Source organism: Opisthocomus hoazin, chromosome 7 (assembly GCF_030867145.1).
Source record: "Opisthocomus hoazin isolate bOpiHoa1 chromosome 7, bOpiHoa1.hap1, whole genome shotgun sequence".
NCBI lineage: Eukaryota > Metazoa > Chordata > Aves > Opisthocomiformes > Opisthocomidae > Opisthocomus > Opisthocomus hoazin.
This window is the reverse complement of record NC_134420.1, coordinates 63196846-63202470: the sequence shown is the minus strand read 5'-3', so window position 1 is coordinate 63202470 and position 5625 is coordinate 63196846.

The following is a 5625-nucleotide window of genomic DNA, read 5'->3' as shown; positions in this document are numbered from 1 at the left end:
CCCAACACCTGGTACCCAACACCCATCAGCTCATGCTTCCATAGGGTTTCCCCCCTTCCCCTCACCCTGGCAGCCCTTTGCATTTATCTACACTGAGTTTCACCTGCACTTTATTGCCCAGTCAGTCATTCATTAAGAAGGACTCACCTGTAAGGTCTTTCTAGAGTTCTTTACAACCTGTCCCCATCCTTATTGCCATAAATAACTTTGTGCGATCAGCAGACTTCCTCGGCTAACTGCTCAGCCCTTTTTCCAGGTCATTTACAACTATGTTGAGCTGCACAAGTACCAGCACGGACACAGGGATGTCACTTGCGACCTCCACGCTCCTGTGAGAGTCAGCTAGAACCTCTACCTTCCGTCCCTTACGCCTCAACTCATTACTTTTAGCCTTATTTATCCTACAACTAATGGCTTCAGAAAGTGCCTTAATTCCATTAGATTCCTTAGCTTTTTGTGTGGGTAGCTCTGCAGCCTTGCTCATGGTATTTCAGTATTACTTTGAGGTGTATAATCGAATTCAACCGCTCTTAGGTGCTCTGTAACGCAGTGGGGCAGAGCGAAAGGAAACCGCTGGCTGCGTGGCATTTGCGCAATTAGCGGCCTAGACTGCTGCTAGGGTGACTGCACTGGATCCAGGCTATCCGAAACCAGTGCCATGTTTCATCTGGCAGGGGAAAAGTATAGGCTCTATCTACAGTCACTGATCCTTCTAATTCACAGGGAATTTGGAGGGGTTTTTTTCAGCTCTGATAAAAACAATGCAGCGCATAAGCCTCTTTGAGTCATCCTCTCTGCTATAAGATCAACCATAAACAGCTGATTTCTATGAGGCAGATGTATTTATAGGCTTGGGATAGAATACGGGTTTAAAAATGCCACTTTTCTGCTTCAAAGAGATCAACTTACATTTTTAATCTATAGAAAATTAATCCAGCTAATTAATGAAAATGGCTACAGAGTAAAATGAATTAAAGTTTCAGAAAATCATTAAGCATTGATGTGGCTGCATGCTCTGATTTGGTAATAAGTCGTGACACGGTGAACGTTATCTAACTACATTTGCATCCAGATACTGGAAGAACTTGTGGGCAATGAGACGCTGCCATGTGAGAGCAGGAACAGCTTTGCTCTGGAGGAGCTTTTTGCTTAGCATTAGGGGAGCACTGTTATTTAGGAAGGAGCTGTAACCCTGCTAGCAGAGGGAAGATCTGGGATGCCAGGTCCTGTTTTCCATCCTACCACTGACTCACAATCCCCTCATGTATCAGCCTTCAAAATGAGCATGGTGCTGAACGATTCCCAAAGAAGCCGATGCAACCAGGGCCCAGGTCATCCAGGCAGCTGTGGCGAAATTCCACTGAAATAAATGAGTAAGGAAAGTCATTTGGTGCTGGGGCATGAAATACCTTTACCTTCTTTGAGAAATCTGCTTTTTCTTTCTGCAGCCAGCCGCTCCCTAAATCAGAGGTACCACCACACTCTCACAACAGCAGCAAGTACTTCCATCTCCCGCTGCAGCCGTTCTACAGATCCCTTCCCCTCCCTGAGTAAATGTTTGCAGGATCAAAATCAAACTGCGTGAGAAATGAGGAACTGTTTCCTTACAGAGCAGAAATCGTGTCTCACACGGAGATTTATCACGCGGAAGAATCGCATTTTCTTCTCCTAGGGAGGCATGTTGCACCTTGACTCCTCTAATATACCTCCATCAGATGTGATACAGCAGGAGCTGGCAGGTGCAAAGGCGCTTGCTCGGTCTGAAGGAAACACCGAGCCCTGCATACTCCCTCGGAGGCTGAAAATGCTCTGAAGGGTAATGCACAAGATCCGGCGCTGTTCCTGAGGTCGGGAGACAGCCCTGGGCTGGCTGATGCGCTGTGCGGTCGCACCACGTTCTGTTCTGCCTGCGGCTTGCTGAGCGGTGAGCTCTTCGGGACAGGCTCTGCGGGCAGCGTTCGGCCCACCTGGTCCTCTTGGTGTTGCTTTCATGCCAGCAACGTGTCGGGGCTGAGCATAATAGTAGCAACCCACTGAGGCGGGATACAGTCCCTTTTATAGTCTGTGTAAGAAACCCTAAGGAGTCCAGCGCTGTCGTCCTTGCTCTGACGTGTGTCCACAGGCTGGTGATCAGCCGTAGCCATGTGACTGTCTGCTCTCTCTGCTGAAAAAGGGCAATTTTCTCGCTCTTTAAAGTGCTGCTAAGATCAATGAGGAAATGTTGACAATGAAGGATCCTCCTGGGAGCACCGTGTGGTAAAAACTGGAAATCAATCTCCTACCTGCGAGGCTTTGTGTGCTTGTGGGGTATATATTCCCCTCAAGTATTACCTGTTTTCTTCAATGTTTCCACCTTATCTGAGAGGGGACAGAAAAACACAGTAAGAGAACATGCAGAAACCCTAGCTGCTGTCTTAGTTAAACCTGATTTCTGAACACAGGTAATCAAACCTCTTTCTTGTCCCTTGCTCTTGCCAGTAGTGTATTGAAGCAGGTGATTATTTTCTGTATTATATATATTGTAGAGGTGTATTGTATATTTTGCAAAGATAATTTAGACCACTTCTGTAACAACAGCATGACATGATGCACGTGTAATCCAACAGGTTGAACGGAATGCAGATGCTTTAAAAATCTCTTTTCCTTTCCCTCCCTCCTTTCCACCCCATCAGCTGTAGATCCCAGCCTACATGCCTTGTTAAAACAGCCTGACTGAACCGACATCCTCGCTAATGAGCATTTCTGATCCACTGCTTTCAAGGGGAGCAGCTGGAACCTGCTGGAGAATTGCCTCTTTGTTGCAAAAGGCCAAGAAAGGAGGTGCCTTCTCCCAGGAATCATTCTCTACCTCGCTACTGCTTCTTCCACTTCTTCCTCCAAGCAGATTTGATTCTTATATCCAGATGATTCGTAGGAATAGGTGGCTCTTGATTTTTTTTTCAATTATTCTGAAACAGTGCATTATGGACAATTTTTAAGGGCATGGGGGACCAATGTAAAAAGTACCACCGGGCCTACAATCTCATCATCTTCCTCACCCTTCCCAAGTGGAATAAAACAACTTGTGGCTCAGAATATTTTGGCATCACAAATTTTCATTCCACATAGAATCATAGAATGGTTTCAGTTGGAAGGGACCTTACAGACCATCTAGTTCCAACTCCCCTGCCATGGGCAGGGACACCTTCCCCTAGAGCAGGTTGCTCAAAGCCCCATCCAAACTGGCCTTGAACACTGCCAGGGAGGGGGCAGCCACAGCTTCTCTGGGCAGCCTGCGCCAGGGCCTCACCACCCTCACAGCAAAGAATTTCTTTCTTAGATCTAATCTAAATCTACCCTCTTTCAGTTTCAAGCCATTACCCCTTGTCCTATCCCTACAGGCCCTTGTAAAAAGTCCCTCTCCAGCTTCCTTGTAGGCCCCCCTTCAGTTACTTTAAAGCTATAAGGTCTCCCTGGAGCCTTCTCTTCTCCAGGCTGAACAACCCAACATGCCAGGGAGCAGCCACACCGAGTCCCAGACACCTGTGTCAGGGGTAACTATGCTAATGCACTTTTGCCTCAAGGAAGGAGAGGGGTCTACAGCTCCCCCCAGGCAACAGAAGAGAGAGGAAAATCTCAGTGCAGACTTCCCGTCCCTGCACGGTGCCTAATACGAAGGGAGGCTGCTAAAGCAACAGTTTCTCCCGTCTGACGAGAGTCAGTCATGCACACGGGCTTCGCGGTGAATCAGTGCCGGTGCTATCAGAGAAAGACGGAAAACGCTCCCTCCTCTACTTGCGTAGCTTTGACTGCTCAGCCAGCACCTCTGGGAGCAGTAGCTCTGAATTCACTCCCTCCTGGTCTCTGACATTTCCTGCAGCTCTCAAGACCCCTGGGGAGAGCTTCCCCACAGCTCCACTGGAACCATTCATGTAAATTGCCCTCTTAAGAACTATAAAGGAATAAGATATCTAGCATCAACCCACTGAGCCCCCACTGAAATAATTTCAGGCTGAGGTCTTCAGCTGTGAAGTGGAATGATGCTGTGCTGTTGCCAAGGCAGCACACCGCTCTCGCAGGGTGCCCGGCCTCAGGAGCGGCCTCTTGCCGCAGCACCTCGCAGCAGCCATACCTGCAGAGCCTCTGCGGCTGCATCTCCTGATGGGGTGGCAAAAACCAGCCCTTCTCCCCGCCTCGCGGGCCAGCAAAGAGAAGGGGAAAATGCCTGCCTCTGCCAAAAGCCTGGCTGTGCAATCTGAGTCGCCTCGGAGCGCCAGGAAGAGCTGGTGCGTGCTAGCAGTACGGCTGTCAGCTTTGGGTTTGAGGGCAGAAGGGGGGAGATGATGGGAAGGGGCTGCTCTGCGGCAAGGGAAGCCCAGTTGTGGGTGATCTACCTTAGCAGCCAGGTAGAAACACGAAGGTACGGTGAGGTGCCCCGCAGGCCAGTGTTCCCAGCTGGCTTTGGCATTCATTTCTACCAGCATATCAGCCAGCGAAGAGTTCAAAGCTGTTGCCCTCCGGCAGAGAACAGCGCGTCCTGAACAGCCTACAGAAGGACACAGAGCTCCTGGGCGATATGCAGGTAAAGGGCTGGATACCAGTGAGGAGGATTATTTTTATCTGACTATTTAATTCAAGGTTTATTTGTTCCCTGCGTTGATACTGATGCAGATTCATTCCAGCTCAGAAGCCGTCACGTAGGGAGAAAGGAAATAACACAATCTGCCTCCCCTCTTTTGGCATCTGAACAACTTAGTTCCTCGGGAGCACTCCAGAGGCCAGCAGCATGTAAATACTTTCCCTCATGGTGACACAGACGGAACTTTCTGGTACTAGAGTAACCCCTTTCCTCCCTTTCACTAGCCCCAGCTGCACGTACCTTTGGTGTAAGATCATGGTTATGCAATGCTGACTCTCCCACTTTGCTCTTATTGTGCCTCTCTCACATTTGCAAAAGCAGAAGCTGAGACAGAACCTGGCAACGGCCTCCGAGAGCTCAACCATTTCTCAACCCTCCTTTTCTGAGCCTGTGCTGCTCCCACTGGCATCAGGGGTGAGCCAGGGGCACCGAACACCACTGAACTGCAGCCCAGGAAGGTGGAGTTTTCTCCACTTTGTCCAGAAGGAACCTGGTAAGGCATGAACGTGTGGGCTGCCCAGTGCACTCACCCACCTAAATGATGCAGACTCCGCTGGGATGAGCATTAGCATTCACAAGTAGATCTAGGCTCGCTGCATCTCTGGGCCCCCCTCCTTTCTAGGTCACCACGACTTCCGCAGTCATCCAGTTGACCAGGACTAATGGAGCACAGATGTGCTCTCGAGGGAGTGAGCGTGAACCAGAACCCTCATCTCTGCAACGCTTCCCAGGAAGCACCATCTCCTCGCCATCACGTATCCCAAAGTACCTAAGAAGGCAGAGCAGGAAGAGTGCCTTCCTAGCATTTTTGATACTTTATCCCTTTAAGGTTCTCAAGCAGGATTTATGATCACATCTTCTTCAGAGGAAAACAGTGCTGTGCTAACAGGTAAGCAGGAAACAACCACAGTGAGATACAGATCTGTCAGGCTTTAATTAAAGCACAGGTAAACAGCGAACAGCAGCAGACCTCTGAAGTGTTTTGCAAGCCTCATCTTTGTCATTAC